General features: G+C 41.0%; 1 long non-coding RNA gene across 4 annotated transcripts in view; it reads left to right on the top strand.

Annotated features, from left to right (window-relative positions):
* The window catches only part of LOC148400822 (uncharacterized), a 73,593-nt gene that overhangs the window by 30,603 nt on the left and 20,526 nt on the right, over positions 1 to 22,464 (top strand). The window contains exon 4 of one of the 4 annotated variants that reach the window (XR_015857568.1): positions 8,529 to 9,268. The exons of the other annotated variants lie outside the window; for them this stretch is intronic. This is a non-coding gene — a long non-coding RNA (uncharacterized LOC148400822). Of the gene's footprint in view, positions 1 to 8,528; positions 9,269 to 22,464 lie in introns of those variants that run through there. 4 annotated transcript variants of the gene reach the window in all.

Here is a 22,464-nt window from a genome sequence, read left to right as displayed (position 1 = left end):
CGATCCGAGCCGGGCCTCTCTCTTTCACCTGTTAAGAGCTTTCCACCTAATTGGCTGCCTCCATCACGGCGACTGCCAAAAGCGCGGCCTTCCCCGCCGCACAATAGTATGTTCAAGTACGTGTAAACTGTGCCTGTTTTTCTTGCGCTCCCCGCCATTGATTTTTAAATGAAGTATCAAAGAAAATCGATAGTAATCAACAAATAGGAGGCAACACCCTGTCGTGTCAGATCCCGGGGCAGGGCTTAATCAATTTAGAGGCCTGTCACAACACGAGCATGCAAAAGCAAGCTGTTGTGAATGGAAAGCAGAAAGACAGTGGAAGCATGTGTCATTTGTCAGCGGGAGGCCGAGCGGGCTATCGTTTGGTTTGGGGCGATTCATGTACGAACATTACAGTATCCCTCGGGCCGGGTATCGCCTTACGCCTCTGCCAGCAACGTTGCAAAGGCGGCCGTCCAAAATGCTTCATCAATCTCCAAGTGAACTGTGAAACAGTCGCTCCACCTGCCACTCACTGTCAACACCTCGCCGTCGCTCCACGTCGCCTTTCCAGCTCGCATACCTGAACGTGATAGGCCGGTCTCGCCCTCCCCCCCACCTCCATTTGCCTTTCAAAGACCCTGATTGTGGGGGATTTTTTTTTTTTTTGGCGGATAGGTGAAGGTAGCTACGCATGAGGGCCAGACAATAGGCGAGGTATCATTTTCACATTTTTTTGGTTCTTTGATTCCCCTTTCTTCTTTTTTTTTCTCTCCACAAAATACCTTGTAGGCTTAAACATCTATTTTAATCCTACCACTTGTGTGCTGTCACTTGACTTTCACAGTTAAACAAGCAATAAAGTTCAAGTTCATGGTTATTGAAGAGTTTGCTGGACATTAAAGTAAAGTGAATGTAAACTGAAATGTATAAGTTGACTTTCTTAAGCAATTATTAAATAATGTTTTTTTGAACATTTTTGAAACTCTTGAGCTGGAATCTTTTAAAGATGCTCTCGCAAGAAGTTAGGAAAGTAATCAACTGACTGATCATTAGGAATGTGTGATTAATGAGCAATCAGATCGGGCTTGGATTCAATGAAGTTTAAAAAAATAAATACTTCCCAAGATTTGGGGTTTTGTTCTTCAACCCCAAAAAAACCAAAAAACGACAGAAGAAACCCTAAGACAAAGTGTAAATACCTTTTTTGATGATTGTTCTATATTATCATTTATTTTCAATTTTTTGGGGGGGTATTTAAATTTCATACATATTTTTTTCATTTATTACTCAGTATGTGTTGCTGCAGAATTGTCTACTTGTATGTTTATTGTGAACTTGAATTTGACACTTTCTGGCCTTGGAGGCAAAATATTTTTGATACTCTAGCTAGCTCACTATATTCCTAATAAGTCTTTCGTTATTTCCACTAGAACCAAACATATATTTTTCTCCATGCTGTCATTCATGACATTATGTAAAGTGCGACACATTCACTTCTGCCCTCTCCAGTTCAATAGGAGGTCAAGTAGTTTCCATAGTATACACCGTGTTTTTCTTAACTGGAAACTCAAGAGCGGATCAAACAACATCTGGACAATGTTCTCACCAGGCTGAGATGCTCTTTGGTCAAATGGTGATCAAATCTCATCAAATCTTCATTCAGTGGGAACACAAAAGGGCAGCCGCCTGTGACACTCTGCCCTGCAGGCAACAGCAACACTCTGCATGGATATTTGAGACTCTGGTCCAGTTTAGCTGGTGTGTGGCGCATGCCCAGACCTCCCTCCTTCCTGAGTGCTGTGCCAGGCCTCCCTCCAGGCTGAGAACGTGACAACATAAGGTCCATTCTGTTGCCTGTCACTCACAGCCTCGGGCCCGCTGTTAAATGGAAGAGGCTTTTAGATGCTATGAATGCGTGCTGCAAGAGGAGAGGGAGTGGACATTTCTCCGGGCGTTATTGTTTCTTGTTGCGTGTGCGCATCCGGTGGCTTCTGTGAATGGTCATATTTTTAATGGACTCGAGTGGAGTGTGTGAAATTAGATACAGGAAATAGTATGAGCAGATATTACAGGTTTTGTACCATCCCTTGATGACATTGATATATTATGTGATTGAATCAAATTTATTTTTCATCTGTGCTGGAAAATGTCCCGGTTTTGTGATTGATGGTGTTTTGAGGTTTTTTTTTTTGGTTGTTGGTTTTAGGCTTTGGCAAAAGCTCTTTATCTTGCTGGACATGTACTGTAGCCAAGCGGCTAGTAAAATACGCTACTTGGAAGAAAATGGAGACAAACAGTCATGTCTTAAATCTTTATCTCTAATATCAAACCGTTCGCAACTGGAGAAGGTTTTAGCTTTTGATTTGCATGTTTTTGTAGGAACATGATGTTTGATCGCCATCCATAACAAAGGGCGTTTTTTTTTTCCCTCACCTGTCATCTCGGTTACGGCTGACCGAAAATCTTCATGGAGGTGCATTCAAATTGATGCAGCAATTCATTTCAATGTTTCAAAGTTTCCCATCAGACGCCGAGGTCACCAAACAGAGGAATGCTTTGCAAAAAAAAAAAATGGACCCCCTTACTGCGTACTTTAAACAGATGTCCACTGTCAGTGCTTGGTAAGCAGTAATAAATAGTAAATTCCTCCGTGATCTCGTTTTATGACGAGGCTTGCGTGCGTCAAATCGCACGCAGGGGTGAACGTAGGGACAGTTTTGATTCATTGATCATTAGTTCAGCTCACAAGCCTTGTGTTTTCCCGTCCAATGATTACTAATATTTATAACCATCAGCCCATTTAACTGGGAATGGTCGAGAAGTAATATATCGCGTAGCAATTGGTCCTCATTTAACCTTGAAGATTGTAAAGCTGTCGTGGGGGAATAGTGTAATATTCACCTTCATAAAGGGGCAAATTATAGTACAGCGCCGGGGAATACGTAGCTGCAAATTTGATCAAAAAGAAGTCCAACAACCTCTGCTTTGTTTCAAATCCTGTAATTAAGGCCATGTGATGTGAAATACATCAGAAGTAACCAGACATGTTGGATGTTTTACAGGATGTTGCGCAAAATATAATATTTCCTCGTGGTGAAAAGGATTGGCAGTTCCAAAAAAAATAAAAAAAATTGGACATTTCCAGACATGTGAATTTGGGATTTAGCCACTTGTTGGGTGTGAAGGAGCACACGCAGCTTTATACATGCGATTAAAGAAACGAGATCTGATGGAAGGCAGCCAACAATGCAACATGTCACCTCCAACTCTCGAGGTGACTTTGACAAGTTTCAGTTTTGTTGACAAAAAATTTTTATGTTGTGGCTTTAATGTTTGCCTCTTTAGTAGGGATATAAAAGTAGGGCAGTCAGCAAATTAATTCATTAATTAGATAAAAAATAAATAAACTGAATAAATAGATGAAATAATAAATTAAATTAAATTAAATTAATTGCATCTCAGTGGAGGTAATTAGCCAAAAACAATAATGGATGACAGCATGTTGTCCATTTTTAATATGCGCCATTCTCATCTTCAGAATCAAGTCCCAAATTGGTTCTTACATTTGTGAAAGGGAAAAGCAAATTCCTTTACACATGTGAAAAGGGGCGTTTTTAGCTCGTGACAGGCGTGATGGATTGAATGCGGCGCGTCGCGGCGTTGTCAGCCGAGAGTGTGATGATGGCCGACTGAAGCGTCTCACCTGTCGCTGCTGAGGGCGACGCGAGGGGACGACTGGCGCCGGCCCAGTCTAAACAGGAGCGGGCCCTCGCTGTCTCAACAGGTCTGCATCGCACTGTGCGAGGCCGAGAGACAGAGAAGAAGTCCAGACGCGCACACACGCATACAGCGCACATACAGAAAACACAAATGTGGGATTTTTCTCATTTTTCAAACGGCCCACCCCCTTCTTTGAGAAGCTTGGCGGCTCTGCAGTGTGATCCTTGTGTGTGTGTGTAAGGGTGATGGTGGAGACAAACCATCTGCTTGGCCTAAAAGTGTGTGTGCGGGTCGGCTCCAATGCCCTGCAGATGTTTTGGTTGTTGTTAGGCGCCGCTTTGTTTTTGGTTTTCCCTGGTGTGTTTAGAGGTGGGGGGATTACAAATTAACCGCAATGGGGCATTTGAACGTGTGTTAAATCTCTTGTGTTGGAATTCCACAATAAAATGAGTTGGTAGGAATTTCAAAGTTTTTCCAAAATTGGCGGTTCTACTTTTATTTTTCCTTGCTAAACTCAGAGTTCTTCTTTTGTTTTTGCCATCTGTCAATGCAGGAAATGAGTCACAGCATCCAAGATCTTCTGTTATTGGCTATCTACCACCAGGCCAAGGACCCCATTTAGTTTGGTGTAACTGGGTCTGATCGTTCTTATCTGCTGCTGTCCATGTGGGGTTATCGTTTCTGGTGCATTTCAGGCCTCACATATCGTCACAAAGCTGAAGTTTAACCCATGGTTGATGTATGACATCATCTCGGTCACGCCCATCGTCACGGACTTCATTTGAGGAGTTTCCGTCACGTTTATCTGATCTATTTGTCGAGGTCAGCCATGTTGATTCTGGCTGACATTTCACTCTACAATATTTTAACGCCACCCAACTGAGCCAGAACAAATTTGCCAATTGTTTTTCTTGTCAAAGAAGCCCACACTTGCCTTCCATGTGTTTTGAGTTGGCCTGAGTGGTGAGCGGGCCAGGTTGTATTGAGTCTCGGGTGGAAAGCGGCCTTGATCCAGCCGTGGTCACTTCCAGGTCGGGCGTGAGGAGTGTGCATTGAAGGGGGGGTCAGGGGGTTGGAAGCAGGATATCAGAGACAGGCCAAATAAACAAAGCTGTCAGCCGTAGCATGGCCCTCTGACCTGCCCTGTCCCATCTGTTTTCTTATCTGCTCCAGCGCTAATACTGAGAACAAGTGACACCTCTCTCTGCTAAGCGCTCGCTGTTTTCCTTCCACTTAGATGTTGTGTCATGCCTCGCTGAGGTGGAGCTATCTTGACAGTATCTCCTGCTCGCTTTTTATTAGAGCAATAAAAATGAACCATGACTTTTTAGAAGAATGGAAGACATTTTGACCAATCTAAATTTGGTTGATGTGGTTGAGGTCAAGTTCTTTTACACAAACCCAACAAACATATTTATGGGGCAGTTTTTAACCTGGATTTAAAAGCTTGACCTCTGATTGATAAGTTCGCTTTGGATTTTACTTTTGTTTTGTCTTCAATATCAAGATGCTCTTACAGTCGTCGCGCTTTGCCTTCAGACTAGCAACTCACACAACCGTCATTGATGTGCTGGGCGGAGTGGATGGGTACTTGATGTTGCCAATCGACGGGGAGGGCGGAGACCGTGTGGATCATTAATACGTCTCCCCGGGGATTGCAATGGAGGAGACTGAGTGAAGGGGGCGGACTGGCAACAGTGGTGGAGGCGTGTTTGAGTTATTTGTCTCCTATTTATTGCAAAACTAGCTCATATTGAGTCTGTACAGATAGCACTGACAGTGACAGTTTTTCTTATTTATTGGATATTAAGAATCATTTTTTTTTTATGTATAGTTAAAGTAAGAAATATAGTGTAGGAAAGACCGCAACCAGCTCAGCAATCGCTGCATTAAGGTTCCACATTTTGCCAGTATTTTTGATCAATGCCAAATAAATTACATGTTAAATCACATAAAAAAAGAAATTAAAGCTGAAAATCCAAATAAACAAACGACTACCAACTGCATTCCAGCTAACAATTTTTTTTTCTATTTTCATCAAAGTGGATGCACATGTGGTCAGTTCTGAAAAACATTCAGAATCTGTTTAGTTTATCATGACCACGCCAAAACCCGGCCTCCCATCATCCAGTTAAACCAGTTGCCCAACTTGTGTTATGTCTGTCCAGCATAGCTCAAATATTCTTAGAGTGCCTGACCAATTTAAGAACTCTTGCGGTATTATTAAAAATAATAATAAAGCAAAGCTAGCCCCCCCTCACAGTCAAGGCTGCACTTGTGTCATAAAAAAGGGGGTGGGGGCGGCTAACAAGCTGTCACCATACAGGAAAATCTGCTCCAGTAAGTCACATCTGCCAATGGGCATAAGGGCCATGCCTGAGGGCTGGGGGTGGGGTCAAAGGGCGCGGCGTTCCCCTGCCTAGCACTCAGATCACATATCCACTCCAGTCAATAAAGTGGCTGCTGCCACTGTTGCGCACCCAGAGGATATTTCTCCTTTACTATTGATTTTACGGCAGAAGAACCTACTAGTCGTCGGTTTTAGAGCCTTGAAAATTTACTTTTATAGCATCAGTATATGTATAAACCGTTGGCTCCAGAGTAAACCAAAGTCTTGACCGTGTTAACATGACCTCACATTCGCCACCCGCCGTCTCTCGTGTCCCGGAGCCACCCTGGATTACGTTTATTTTTTCTGGATTATCTGATCGCCTCGGACATTCCTACTCAAAAAGTTGCCAACGTAGACGTCGCCCCTCATCTCCCTCCCCACCCCAAAATCTACACCTTCAACAAGTGATTTTAAAAACACTAATATCCAGTTTGAAACGGGACCCACTACTGATTCGGAGTAGTTTTAAATTAATATTTGTTGCATAATGGCAGGCAGAATCCACTAAGCCTCTTCAAAACTTGTTTTTGTTATTGATTTGTCAGTTTTGAATCTTACCTGACAACGTATTTGGTCGTTAAGTCCTTTTAAATCAATCCTCGTCAAACCTTCTGGGATTATTGCTCTGTGTCAAACTAAGATTTAAGAAACAAGCAAGCATGCAGATGAACAATATCTGACGCCACACGTTGAAGGTAGCTAAGGTTAAAAGTCATCTCACTAGGTAAATTTCATTACCGCGCCAGACTTGGAGCCTCCCCGCACTCACAGTGTCGACTCGTTGGCCCGAGCGAGCGTGTGACCTGGCGGTGCAGCTCCCTCGGTGACCACTAATGGTTTATTTTGTGTCAAAGTGCATTTTGGTCCCTCTCAGCTCAATCGTTTTTTTTTTTTCTGGACAAATTCAGCCGTCGCCATGCAACTGGAGACAGCCATGAGCTCACGTGTTTACAACGCAGGTCTGCCTTTGTTTGTCACACCTTTCAAATAAAAGGTAGCCAAGATGGACAGTGTTTACTGGATGCCGGGAGCCCAGCGTTGTCCTCTGGGATGGCATTCCAAGGTGATTTTGACTCCTTCTTTCTTGCTGCCGTCTTGGCAGTTCACGGTCACCGCATGGCTTCTATTTATTGTGCAGAACCATTGGTCTTGGAGAGCCTTGAGCTTTCAACTTTTGTTCGGATTCAGTGTCAATGAAAGCTTCTTTTTTTTAGCGTTGATTTGTAAATCAAAGGTCTAGACGGTGGTGCTGGATGGGTAACTTTAAATAAATGTGATGACATTTGCTTCCAATTAAGTAGAATCGTTGGTTGCTAGCTGGGCATCGTCATTCTGAAAGTGGATCCAGGCTGCCCTTTAGAGATTTTTTTTGCAGTAGGTCTGCAACCCATATCAGGCCTTTTTTATTTTTATTTTTTTAAACCTACCAATATTGATAATACAGTAATTTATTGAAAAAAGATGGAAGACGCAACTCTGAATTTTTCACCCTAATTTTGGACAGTCTGATCTCGATCATGTATTTAGTCAGCATTTATTCATATTTATTCATTTTTCACTTTCTATTATCCCGTTGTCAATGAACAGTAAATGCTGTATTATTTGGAATATTAAAAATGGCTAACTTATATGTGCGCTTGTATGGCAGCTCTTTATGTCATGTTAAAATGTTTTGCAAAAAACACATTCGATAAATTCATTTTTACAATAGTCTTGAATCTTTTCCAGCGACTTTAAACACAATGATGCAGGCGTGATGGTTTCATGTGCATTTATAATTTAGGCTATTATGAATGCAACAGTAGGACTCGAATTGAGCACCCGAGGGCGTCCGTCGCAGCTCCACTAAGCATTTGTAAAGTTATGTTGAGATGCCCGTGACTGTGTCACTTTCCATCTGGCTGCATCTTCTTATGTCAAGTGTGGTGTAAGAGTCGCAGTAACGCTGCCCTCACACTTGGCTTGGCACAGTTGTTCTCCATCTGTTGCCTCGAATCTTCACCTCTGTGCTCCCATTCCTCCTTTTTGCTCCTCCCTCGCCTCGTCTGTGCTCCATCCTCCACCTTCCATGTCAGCTAATTAGTGGGGTGAGGAAAGGGCAGTACAAAGACCTCGTCTGGCCCACCCACTGACCCTGTTCCCCCTTTTACTGAGCCATCATTTCTAGCCATTAGACCTGTCCTAGTCTTTTGATTAGGTCCAAGAAGACCCGCACACAAAGGGTTAATCATGGGATACAACTGGCCCGGGCCGTGTCACTCACCTCTTCCCGTCCCACCCGGCCCACCTCGCTTGTTTGTCTTTGGTCTGCTGCTCAGCGACTTAGCCTCTAATCTAGTTGCTGGTCAGCCAGGCCAATAGTCTGTCATTAAAGAGATATTGTCTTTTGGGTCTGCTGTTTGATTAGATGTCCTCTGTGTGTCTGTTCTAGAATGTCCTGAGGCGACGACTACGTTGACCTCGTGGGTCAAACAAGTGGACTTTGACTTTTCTTTGCTGAGATGAATCATCACATATTATTTTGTCGATTAATCACTTCAGGCATTGATCCTTTTTATTGACGTTCAAACCTTTTGTGTGGTCGGGGCGGTTGTCAGTGCTGTCGAGCAGGTTGGAGCTTTTAAGATAATTTCATGAAATAGCACGAATCCGGCACAAGGCATGGTCTAATTTGTTTATGAAGCAGGTTGGTGACGCGAAAACGCTCTTCATGTTGGTATTTTCACAGACACACACAGTTTGGCCTAATTTAAAGAGGGTGTTTTGCGCCGTTGTGGGTGTGAACACAGTCAAATTGATTGGAAAATAGAAGCAGCTCCTCTCATTCCTTTTAAAATGGTTGTGCGAGATGCACACAGTCCTTGACATGACGGAAATTGATTTGCAGGAGGTCACAGCGGACAAAGTACGTTTATGAGGAACTCCTGACAGACTTTCACAGGTGGAAGTAAAGTTAATGATGTAAACTTGTGATTATGATTTACAGTTCGCTATGGCTCTTGTGGTTTTCATTTTATTCATCATAATAGTCCTTAGAATTGTATTTTAAACCGTACAGGACAGATTATGGTGCTCGGTTTCTATGGCTGGTCACATTCCACATAGTACAACCATTTACAATCATAACAATCACTTGTGCCCTAGAGTCCAATAAAATCGCCGTACGTCAGTCAAACTGGCTTTACAGTTTTCTTGCTAATTTGGGTCGGACAGCTTTGCTGCTCTGCCAATCAGATAAAGGACATAGAGAACCTGCTGGCCAAGGTCAGACAGCAAGTAATACAGCACTATCAAGATTGTGAGAGATATTTTATTTATATAAATACACAAATTCCACAATTGGATTGCTGCTATTAAATATACATTGACTCAACTACTAGTGACTGTTTATTTTTGATTAATCTATGGTTCATCACCTAAGCTATCTTTGATGAATTTGGTCAACCATGTGTGCATTTTTGTGTTGTTAAAGGCCTGTTTTCACTCGCTGTTTGCATCAAGGTGTGACAAAAAAGCGCTCGAGCGTCACTTTTCAAGGTACAGGGCTGTTGGCAATTCACAAAAGGTGTTGACGTTTCTGTAGAGAAAGTTAAAGTGTCCTGCTTGTGGATAAATGCGCTGGGCTGTTTATAATTCTGAGGGTGCATTCTCCTCATTCATAACTATCTCACATGTGTAAACTATCTAAAGCATTCGGACGTTATTTGTATCACTGAAAAATCATTTGCAACTCCTGACAAAGAGCCCTTAGGCTGGAAAGTCTTGCAAGCAGGTTAAGTATGTGAGCAATGCAAAAGGATCATGTAGCCTCTTAGCTGCTGCCACAGTGAAAGTCCTGCACCAAGCTAAGCCTGTTGAAGGAGGCGGGGCTTAGCCCATTCATTCAGATTGAACCTTCTTTGGGATGTCCTACTAAACAGTTTTTTTTTAAATTAATTATCTTATTTTATTTTATTTTCAAAGGGGATGAAAAAAATAGAAATGTGTCAGGAATGCAACTGCTATTTAAAACTTCAATTTTAATATATTAAAAAAAATGTTTCTAGTATCTAATCAGCCATGTTTCTAAACATGCTGAGCTGATATATTTTGGGTATAATGGTTGTTCATTGGTCAAGCTATGCTAATATTAGCCTGTTTTGGTGTCTTCCCCCTTCCACAGTATCCGCTTGGCTGCAGCAGTCCATTTTCCTGTTGCTCCTACAGTTTTCTGTGCTAAAAAATATTTTTCTTAGCCCGAGTCTCATTCCCATCCATTGTTGCTATTTCGACTGATTTGTTCAACACAGCTTGAGGTTGCTGGAAAATAAAAACATGCTTCAATTTGAATGCAGCACAAATATTTTTCAATACAGTTCTTTATGAAAGGGATGCTTGAACACCATTTTCAATAATAACACAACGCAGTGCAGTTGCATGAATAGAACCTTATGTTTTGTTAAATTAGGGCATACCTTTTTTTTTTCCCCTATTCTTCTATTTGAGATCATTGGCTCTCTTCCCCTTCCTCTCTTGGCGCGTTTCCCTCCCACGTTCTCTCGTGGTCGCCATCCTGGATCTGAGCAGACCTCCCTCACGCACAGACCTGCTTCTTCTCAACTTCTTCATCTCACTTCTTAGCCCTGTGTGTGTGTTTGTGTGCGTGCGTGTGTGCATGTTGTGGCGTGTCAGGGCATTTAGTGTGTCTCACTGTACTCACGGGCCTCTTTTGTGCGACAAGGGGCATTGGCAGCGTGGGCTTTTGAGATTTAGTGTTTTGGGATAGTTGTGTTTCAAGTTTCACCTCAGGTCTGGAAGTTCTGGAGCAATGAAGAGGGGGGGGGGCTAAACAGGGGCAAGCTTTCGTTTGGCGGGGGGGTTAGGGGTCGCAGGGTAAATCTCTTCTCTGTGAGAAATCATTTGATCCGCGGCTTGGCTGGTTGCTTCTTGACTGTGTCTTGTTGAGTGCGTGAGTGAACAATGCAGACGGGGTCATGTTTCAGGTCTGATTCTGCAGACAAGTAGGCCCACCCCCCTTTCTTCTGCTCCCCCTCACATCATCCATTTGTTTCGTCTCTCTTTCACGCAGTCAGCAGCGCAATTCATGCATCCCCGATGCCCTCATCCCATGTTCGGCCCCCTTGTTCTGGTCTCATTGTATAAGTCCAGCCTTTTCATCCCCTCTGGCTCCAGTCAGGTAGTTCTCTTGGACCCCCGCACACCTTCATTACCCCCCTCTTTTTGTGTGTCCACGTTCTTTTCACCCAATTCTCTTTACTGGCATTTTGCACAAGAAACCCAACACACCTCAAATAAACATCTTCCAATTATTTGTTTGTTTTTACAATAATGAGCCGAGTTTTGATTTTGACTTTTGAGACCATTTAGTCATTTGTAATCATGTCGTATTTTTTACAGTGTCAAATTTGATAATAATGTTCCCCCCAAAAAATTCGTCAAAATTAGAAGGTTGCTCCGCAAATGAAGTCACTGACAAAACTGCTCCTCAAAGAAAAAAAGTTATTTTGAATCTTATAAATATAGTTAAATAAATGTTTTATCTTATTTTAATTTGACGGGACTGGTGGGCTGAACTCTGGGAGTTGAAAGGGGTGTGTCACTTTCTACCATTTCAAAGGTGACATTTTCGTGTCTTACAGTATCACTTTTTTCTTTTCTATACTGTTTCTTTACGGACCTATTTCACAATGAACAATAGCTTGTAAGACTTGTAGAGAGGTGACAAAATGATTTAAGAACGTAATACCTCAAGCATGTTGCATTTGGTATCTGCCAGTAATGGTTAGGCTCAAATTTCAAACAATAATCCAGAAGAATTTAAAGACAGGCAGGTGGCAAGGAACTGATGTTTTGTTTTTTTGGTGTTTGTTTGATATCAATCATCCAAATTGATAGGACTCAATAGGCTGCGGAATTCTGAAGATGAGTTGAAAACAATTTAACCGTTTGTCCGAATTTGACCTGATTTTTCCTCTTAGGTTCTAAATTACATTTGCTTTGCTCAAAAAAAAAAAAAAAAATCTCTCAACCAGCTTGTGTCTGATATATTTTAAAATCAATAGCATTCCTGAAAAATGGCAAAATAAAAAGTTTGGCTTCCAATAGTTGTGATTTAAAAAAAAAAAAGTCCCTGTCTTTTTGCCAAATAAAATAAATCTCCCCCCAAGTTTTCCAACAAACAGTATTGTCTAACTTTTTGGAGCTTCATCAAAGCTCTCCTCTTTTATATCACCCATTAGGAATCAGATCCTCAAATAAATTCAATTTTTCATGCATACAGCAATAAATACGCCACCCCTCCTTTCTCTCTCGCCATTGTACAGCAAGTCCATTAGCAGCATTCATCATAGCCCGAGTATGTGCACGCTGTGGGCCAGTGCGGCCCGTGTTATTTTTTTCCCCTCCTCGCGACAACACCATCATTTCCCAGTGCTAAGAGCCCTTAATGGACTGGAATGGGCACTCTGAGGCTCATTAGCATTAGCCAGCTTCCTACTCTCCATTAATGGAGGAATGCTCTTTATATTTATAATGCTTTTACAGAGGGGATGGACGATCAATATCATAATCTACACAATTGTGGAATATGAAGTAAGTTTTTTTTTTGCAAGCATTAAGAAAAAATGTCTGGGTTTGAGTTGCAAAACAAGACAACGTTTTGATAAGGGTTGCTGCATGCGGATGGATGCTTATGTAAGCAAAAATAACAAAAAGTGAGTGTGTGGTAGAACTTTGGATACCTGCAAGCTGATCATTCTGAGGTTTATCAATATGACCTTTTTTATTTTGTCATAGGGTTATATAGTAATTCAAATAATTCAAGTTTGAAGGACATCAGTGTTTATAATGCAGTTTGAAATACGCCATTGTAGTCCTGCAACTCCAGTTGCGTAATATTAAATATTATATTTTATATATATTTTAGATATAATAATATTGTCCAAAAGCGTACTATAAAAGAGCACAAAGCATACACAGTGGAAGTGATGTTTCTCATATGTCAGATCAATTGATTTAAGTTTCCGCTCCCAAAATGTGGAAGTCCCCTCAACTAGTTCTCCGCCTGAGGTATCGAGTGATTTCCTCTCTTGCTCGCCTGATGTCCAAATGAAAATAGCCCGCAGAGGTTTTAATGTTGGAGACAGAAAGCAGAGCCGATCCCGGTGCGTGCGTTTGTGTGTGTGCGTGTGTGTTAGATAAGAGTGGGCTTCCCCAGCACCTCGACTTCCTGTGTGTGTGTGAGTGTGAGAAACATCTCCACTTGCGCTATCTCTGGTGTTGAGGAGTGCAAGCCAGGCAGCATTAACATCTAACACATACTTGAGTTGGACAAAAGTTTTGAGACGTACGCCTAATCAATCACAGTCTTTGCTCCTCCAGAATCTCAAATCTTTATCTTACTAAAACATTTGGGCCTTTTACTTGTTGCTTTGAGTCCTTGCTTAGTCTACTCCATGGAACAGTTCTGGAATATTCCCGCAGTCATAAAATTTATTCAAAGTCAAATTCAGCTTCAACCATAGTTTTCTGGAAATTATGTCTCTATGGTCACATAACACTTTGGAATTAGTTCAATAAGCATCAAAGACTGTTTTTCTTGTTCCTTTTTTCCCCCCCTCATCAACACTTTTTTTTTTTTTTACATTTAATAAAGTAAAGATGTAAAACATGCACGCACGCACAAACACACACACGCATACACAGACAGGCTATATACAGAAGCACTAGAAGGCACGATGGAAGTCTACTGGGGTCAGTCTACTTCCTGGAGTTTCTATAATGCACCACAGGAAGGTCCCAAAGGCTCATAATTCTCACGGATTATCTCACTCCCGTCATGTTTCTAAAATTTGCTACACGTAGAACCCTCATGTCACTTGCCGTCATTTTTTAAGCATATTTTCTATTCTTCCTACGTTGAGAGTGACATGCACGAATCTCCTTATCTCCTCCTCGATTGTCACTCATGATGCTGTGAGGTGTGCCATTACCAGAGAGTAACTTCAGCAAGTTTTTATTGATTGGCAGCGCTTGAGTAAGTCAGACCATTAACTGAAAAAGATTACGCCGGCAGAAATCTGCCTACCTGGTGGACAACCTCATTTCCTTTCAGTGAATCTCTGGAGCCTGTTAATCCAGTTACTTTGCGTCAAGATGCAACCTTGAAGTGTTTTTTTTTCCCCTGTCAATAATGTGAGGCTGATGTCTGTTGGATTATAAACCTGGACCACAATTAGTGGGTTTTTTTTTCCTCATGCCTTGTCGTTGCACACTTTGAGTCAACTTTTGTGTGTTTTACGGTTGAGTTGCCGTGTTAGCAATAAACAAAGCTCCTTGTCTGCTCATGTGACGAGCGCAAGGGAGACAACTGCTGCTGTCTACATAAATAACCAAGTAATGAACCTGCAGCAGGCATACGCCTGTAATGTGCATGGACAGCCTCCAAGACATTGACCCCGATTGTCCTCTAATAAATAAAGACAAGCACACAACATCATCTCTACACATGCGGCCATTCATATTCTTCAATGCACTCACTTTGTTTTTACTTCAACATACACAATACAACAAATGAATAATCATTGATTTTTATTTGGGTAATGTCAGTCCCCCACTCTTGTTTCCTTGAAGTGACCTCGTGAAGTATTGCTGTCATCTGATAAGTACATGCCATGTTTATGTATTCTCTCTATTTCTATTTCACTCAAGGAAAATGTGAGCTAATGTTGCCTCTGTGGATGATGCATCACTGCTTTGGAAAGCTTTATATTTTTGTTATTCTGGATAGTATGGTTCTTACTCATCGTAAGCATCTCCTGTATTTATTCCTTTAGCTCACCCGTCCAATATTAGTTGAGAGGACATTTATATAGTGTGTGCGTGCTTTCCAATGTAGCCTCTTTGAAAGCAAGCAAATAAATAGATAAATAAATAAATAAATACTACTAATATTATTATAATATTATTGTATTAATATACACTACTACTACTGATAATAATAATAATATTAATAATAATAATAATAATACAAATCCTAGTTTGTATGTACTCTGATAAGTAAACATTTTAAACAATACAATAATAAAAGCATTTTATATTTTATCCTTTCGAATTATTATTTGACATGTATTTGTAATATTAGTACATTATAAAAAATAAAAATAAACGTTTTAAATGTTATTGTAAATGTGTCTATGAAGGGTTAAAGTAATGATTGTCAATTAGATTGTGAATAGGAATGCATTTTTTAAACTGTCTTTAAACTTTAAATGTATAATAATGTATAATAAAACTTTAAATGTGCAGTATTTTAACAATAATGTATAATGGGTATAGAATATACTTCAATGTGAGTTGCTCTGCATTCCCATTCTGACAGTCTCTGAAGATTCACACTTCTCCCAGTAGGTGCTGCTAGAGAGCAGCTGAGTCAACGTAGATAATGTGTGTGTTTGTGAGCGCGTGTGTGCGTTTGTGCGTCTATGTTAACTCTGCATGTGTGCAGTCCACAATCTGGGCTTGCCACCAAGCTCCTGTCAGCAATCAGTCCACAAATCAGCACGTTTCCAAGGAGACCCTGATCGAAAAAGCCACAGTAACAATAGATTGCATATTCATGCCAGGCAAACATTTTGAAAACACTGTTTAACCTACTTTGTCAGCACAACTTGGCTATTGTTACATCTTCAAGATAGACGAGATCAATTCGACAACTTTTGATGATTGTCGGCATTTCTGTGTCCAGCAACAAGACGATGTCTCGTCTGTTAATTGGTGTGTGAGGTCATACCTGATTCCCCATCTTACTTCTTTTTATCACAGGGGGGTCCAGTTTGAACTCTGGAATCTGAACTTTGGATGCACACCCCTGATTTAGGTAATCCCCAATGATCCTTTGGCATAAGACGAACCTTTTTTTGTCTTTTTCCCTTGCGCAAATTACCTCGTAAAGCGGCTGTAAATACATCAAATTGCATATCGGGTATCATGTTTGTTCAAGCAACTGGAAACATGCGAGTATTTTTAAAAGGCGTCTTTTAACTCCAATGAAATGAGCCCCAGATGAGTATATTTGAAGTCATGTCGAATGTACAAAAAAATGCTCCTTTATAATCCTCTTTCCCCCCTCACCCTGATAAACCATCTGTCCTGGAATTCCAACTGCGCTGCAACCAAAGTTAAGAAAGCTAAATTCCTGAAAACACAAGCAGTGTCATGGACTCAATTTTTTAATAGTTGCTGGTATTAATATGCAAAACTGTGAAACTTTTGGCCAGTCAGTAATTAAAACCTCTCACCTAGTGCATAAAAATAAATATATCTACAATTGTTCGCACTTTTCTGAACTTCAAAAACTGTAATACCTGAAATAGCTCCCGACCCTGACGTAATATTCCACCTGCTTGTTTTTTTTTAACCCTTTGTTGCCTCATTTCGGGGGTACCGCTGGACCAGCAGTCACTGACACGGGGTTAAGCTCTTTAAAACTGGGTGAAGAGATTATGCAGTTTATTACATTTCTCTCTCTCTCTCTCTCTCTCTCTCTCTCTCTCTCTCTCTCTCTCTCTCTCTCTCTCTCTCTCGCTCGTCCGCATGGGGCCTCCACGAAATTTAATACCACGTCTACAACAAGATAAGGCTTTCGTATGGACCGATTAACAATATGCCCATTGTTTGTTGGCCCCTTGCAGCCTTGCGAGCAGCCAGCGTTGTCCATTGTGAAAAAAAAAAAAGAAGAGTTAAGAGAGGAAGAGACTCCTGGAGGGCCGAAGGAAAAGACAACTCGAAAGAGAAAGGAATTTAGTCACCTCCGATTGTCTCGCATGGCTAGTTTGAATTCGCCGTATACTTCCCCCCCGCGGTAACCAGAGACTGAGGAAGGCTTGTCAGCGGCCAAATTGCCCCTCAAGCCCACTGACAAGGATTGTCAGCAAATAGGGCGATGGGACCCTCACCAGTCATGTCTCTTGCCAGGGTCAGTCACCGGCAATTACAAGAGAGGAGGAGCAATCGAAAAGTGCTGATGGCAAGGTACTCTCTGAATACAGTGTGTAGTTGACAGTACAAGCGCCAAACATTTATCCAATGAAAACATCTCTCTGATGTCACTTCCTCTTTTAATTCCCCCCAAATTAAGTTTTCACTGCCCTAATGCGTTGAATGCATTTGTCAACAACTAATTTCGACATCAATCCAGATGTCATTATGTAATTATCTGAGCTGTGTGAAACCAATTCTCACATTTGCATCAATATCCACATTTAATGGCTACTTTTAATTAAATTGAATGATAACAGAAAGCATTCTGTTGCTTATCTGTGGAGAAGATGCTCGCTAACAGAAGAGAGAAATGAAAGATGGAGGCAAAGCTGAAGTCACCACGCAGACGCACTCCGGTTCTTTCCTGGAGTCACATGACAGTTGACAGCTGTTTTTGCCTTTAATAAGATTAGGCTAAAGAAATTAGTTGGCCTCTGCTTAATCTGTCATTTAATGGAGGGGGCCACCTGGGTCTTGCCTTATCCCGCCCGCCATGAATTGACTAATCAAAGCGGGTTTGATTCATATAATCGTACTAGGGCATGAAAGGACGCTCGCTCGTCCTAAAAGTCAAATATTTATAGAATGTTCATTTAAAATGAAATGGGAAATACGTATTGCCTAAAAATAGCTAAAAAACTGCCCTAATTCCAGAAGATTTAAATACTTTTTTTTTTAACACAAAATTTATTTACAAGAGGCTGTTGCGAATGTGAAGCAAGATGAGCTGCTTTTTTTTTTTGGGTGCAAAGCGCTCTGGCACAGCTGCACAATCGGACCTTTCTCCAGCGCAAATCAATGAGGCAGCCCCGGGCTTGGGCCGCTGCCCAGAAAGCACAGTTTGTGAGGCAGTCTCACCTTACCCTTGTGCAGCGGCTGAAAGGCACCCCTATTATCACTGTAGCGCACTCACCCTGACACCTTTGCTTTTCTTCCTCACCTCGACGCCGCTTCCTCCAAGCTCCACCTTCTCGCGCTCTTTTTCCTTCTGTCATCTCCGTTTGCACCATCATTGTTTCTATTCTTCTTTCCTATCCACTCCCTCCAATGCAACAGATTGCCATCATGTTCTACGTGCCCCTTAAAATCAGTTGTGACAGTTTCCTATTACCGTGTTTATCTGTCCGAAGGCAGCGGCGGCCATATTTGAACCTCGCTCAGATGGTCTCGATCTGGAACGTAACCGCAAGGCCAAGCTTGAGGCCGCTACGTCGTGCGGTTGCACGCGTCTACCGTTTTTGCTTCGGAGGAGGAGGGCCAGATGGATACAATTATCATGGATGTTGAAATGTTTATGACAAGGTATAAACAGGGCCTTGCTGGAGAATAACTCCACAAATGTAGCCTGATGCTATCACGCTGGCTTTCTGCTTAATGTTCGGATTTCTGGTTTGGCTTTTTGATCAGGGAGCCAGAAAAAACGATGGTTTGTGACGATCTGACCTTTTGATTAAGAGTCGTAATTTTGACTATGGTTAATTTGATCAATGGCAGTACATAGGATTAGAAGCTGCATTCTTAAAGGTCAGCTCTATAAACATCTAATTATTGTTTTATGTTAAAGAAAGACCCTTACTGAATTTTATTAAGCCTTTCTCAGTTGAGTTGAAGGTTATCAAGGTCAAAAATCAGAATGCTGTTTGCATTTTCCAGATCTGCTTCTTCCAACCTTCTCTATCAAAGTTATTTACATTGCTACAACAAAAAGGGATTATAAATGTTCTGCACAGTTTCTGGATGTTATGTATGATGTTGTTTGAAAATCCAACAGCAGGTTATGTAAGAAGTGTCCTGCGCTCTTATCTGTGTGGACACGTTACTAGGTCAAAGAGATTAGATTGTTGGTTGCTAGGTAGAATTTGGCAAGTGATTGAAACAGGTTCCTCCTATCTTCCCATCACTTCCTCTGCAGCTGTTTTTTTCCACATTTTTCCTAATCATTTTGTGTCTCCTAAATCAAAGCTTTGGCAGCACGGAAGCATTGTGATCCTAACGCAGATGGATGTCGCATCATTTTGTTCTCTTTAATATTTACTGCTAAACCTCTTGAAGTCAGTGTTTATTAAGAATACAGGTGAAGCTTTCCCTCCCCAAGGCTGCTGGGTGACCTTGCTGCAGCTTGGTGGGTGTGTTACAGTGTTTGCACAAATCTCCCGAGCCTGGCAATTACTTAATTGAAAAGTTATGTACTTGGCATGAATAATTGAAAAGAGAGATCTCTGGAATTAGCACCGTATGCAAAGACAAAAGTGAATCCACAGCTGCCGCAATGCAGGACACAACGTGAACGGAATTTGAAAATATGAGACAAATGAAAATATTTGAAAATTGTTTTGAATGACATTAGTTCCACCTGTATGAACGAAACCATGTTAGCGACAACCTTTCCAAATTCTCAATGTTTTGACCGATAACTTGATTAGTATCCATAATGTTATTTTTTCAAGTAGATATCTACAGTCTCGATCCATAAGATGTTGAATTTGTCACGTCGTCATGTAAAGTGAACCGTGCAGACTAAACAACGCTGGTTCGCCAGAATTCAGCACACATGGTTTGTGTTTAAGAAAAAAGAAAAAAAAACGTCTTTGACCTTATCACTCGAACATGTGCAGTCACTGACATCAAGACGTCCAACGTAGGTTGAACGTTACTTACAAAAAATATATAGTTGTATCATATGATCGCATGAACGGAGTGTAGGCAGGGTCTGAGGATTTAGGACTGATCAAAAACTGTATATCATAAGTTGCTTTTTTTTATGGCAAGTATGCATTGGAGAGAAGGAAAAAAGCAAGTGGAAGTTAAGTTATTTAGGAATTTAGGAACTTAATATAAAATTGACGCATGCATTGAACTGAACCAAAAATATGCATAAAAAGGAGTCACTTTTAAATGATTTAATTTTCATTATGCAATGATGAACATCTTTTTATACTTTCTTTTTATACATATGAATTAACATTATAGTGTTATCTAAAACTGTACCGACTAGTAATAATCTTTTATTAGTCCTGGAAAACATTAATGGTTTCCTCCACCACGATGTTAAAATGCAGTTTTATGTACGTTATTGATATTTTCAAATATAAAGTTGTACATTACCGTGTGTTACTCCCAAAACTGATCACAGAAGTACTTCAATAATATTACAATTCGGCTAAACGAAATAACAAATGCTGTGTGCCTCGAGTGTATTGTGTCATATTGTTAATAATGTAAACCATGAAAACAATGTAATATAAAACTAACCTAGATACAAGCGTCCTTAGACATTGTCACGGCCAGTCGCTCAGACTTGAACATCAAACTCAACACACTTGATATAATGGATCAAGTTATATAGTCCCACGTTGTGCTATAAGTTGACACTGTGATGTTGTAATGGTCCTCTAGAGGGTTAACTCATTGTACACGCTTCATGCTTGGCCTCCGTGTTTAACCGTGGTTATCGGAACAGGGCTAACATGACCTGCAGGGCTCCTTTACAAACACTTCCGAGACTTCTCACTTCGCCTTCATTTGGCAGCCGACCACAAAGCATCTGTCACGGTGACTGCTGGCGATCGCCTTTAGCCCGCAGCTGATGAATAATACAAGGAAAAGAGCTTGTATTCGTGGTGCCATGCTTTGCAAATGAGACCAAAAAAATGCAAGATCATAGAAATGTGATGCATGTTTTGGTTGCTGTGACGATATGAAGTTCATACCTCCAAAGTAGAACCCAACCCAATCGGTGATGCTGCTTGACTTGCAAATTTCATTTTTCCCACCGCTATAGGAATTAAGTAATCTGTTCCAGAATCAAAATGTTGACACTTTGACTTGAGAGGCTTTGATTTAAATAACAAGTCTCAAAAATAAATTCATAATTGTACTAATAAAAATGTGTAAAACTACTTATCTGGTTGAAGAGACTGACATATTGGAAAGGAAGTTTCCTCAAAGTTTTCCCGAATAACGTTGTATAGTTCTTGCTGGAATGAACACGTCTTTAGTTCATGACTTGACCAATTTGTTGAATTTGTTTCCTCACCACAATTGGAACTCCCAACACTCAACAAAGCATCTTTCTGTATTGAAATGAATAGAAATGTCATTAATCTGTTCCAGCACCCCCTAAAAAAAAAAAAAGTTCCTTAATGAGAAAATAGCAATCTGCAGTAGGCACTTTGCAAAATCATACCGCAATAAAATGATTAAATGAAAAAAAAAAAAACATGCATTGTGTATAGTCGTGTTGCCCCTTCTGGTGAGCATGTCTTTGCCAACAGGGGGCAGTATAATACATGCATACGGGGATATACAGTACGTGAAAAAGACGGTTACAACTGGCTCAGTAAGCTGCAGTAAAATTAAGCATTATTTTTGCGTATAATTGATTTAAAATTAATTCTAATCACACTTTTTGCTCTCACTGGTAATGCGGTGACATCCATGGAAAAAGAAAAGCCAAAGAAAACTCCAAACACTTTTGTGTAATGAATCTTTTAACTGCTCCGTGAGCTAAAGTTACACATCTGAAGTCACACCGGATGATGGTTTAAGGTCAAGTCAACAACACTAATGTACGTCTTGTACCATTCACCTTTTTTCCTAAGTCAAAATGACAACTGCTCATTATAAATTTGCTTGCAGAATAGCACACGTTTGACCTCCATCTTATTTTTCCCCTCCGGCATTCCTCGTCTATCATCGCGGCCGCCGGGCTCTGGCGACAGATGAGTCGGCGCTATGCCGCTTTGACGAAACCGATCACCGCTAGCGTGGCCACGTTGCAAGGCCTTGGCCCCAGGCCCGATTCACACCAGCTCTGGAATTACAGCGGAGCAACAGTCCCATGACTGAGCTGTGTTTACAAGACGACGTGACCAGTCTGTGCTCGCAAGCGGAAACATCGTTTATATGAATTACTGGCTGGTAGATAGCCATAAATATTCATGAGGGGCTTTTAATTGAGCGAGGGGGCGGACATGTGCGACGATGTAAACGACCATGCTCTGTCACTCTGACGCTATTAGGTAACACAAACATAAAGCTGTCGTCTTACTTGAGATGTCACGATTAAGTGATCATCCATTTGAAGGAAGTTTGTGTCCCTCCCCACCTTTGTTCTTTCACAAAAGTCTCAATGAATGCATTTTACTTCCTGCTACGCATGCCAATTTGTTTCCATCACTTCAGTGCACAAAAATGTGATTTCATTTTTCTCAATATTTAAAGTTTCTTATTTTTGTGTAACATCCCGCAAAACGATTGTGGGTCACATCCAACCAGTTATAGTATAGTTATAGTACGCCTGGCAATGCTTGTAAGTTATATTTGGC

This window comes from Syngnathus floridae, chromosome 3 (assembly GCF_059516105.1).
Source record: "Syngnathus floridae isolate MCC-2025c chromosome 3, RoL_Sflo_1.0, whole genome shotgun sequence".
NCBI classification, from domain to species: domain Eukaryota; kingdom Metazoa; phylum Chordata; class Actinopteri; order Syngnathiformes; family Syngnathidae; genus Syngnathus; species Syngnathus floridae.
The sequence above is the reverse complement of the archived record's forward strand: the minus strand, read 5'-3'. Positions and strand labels throughout refer to the sequence as shown.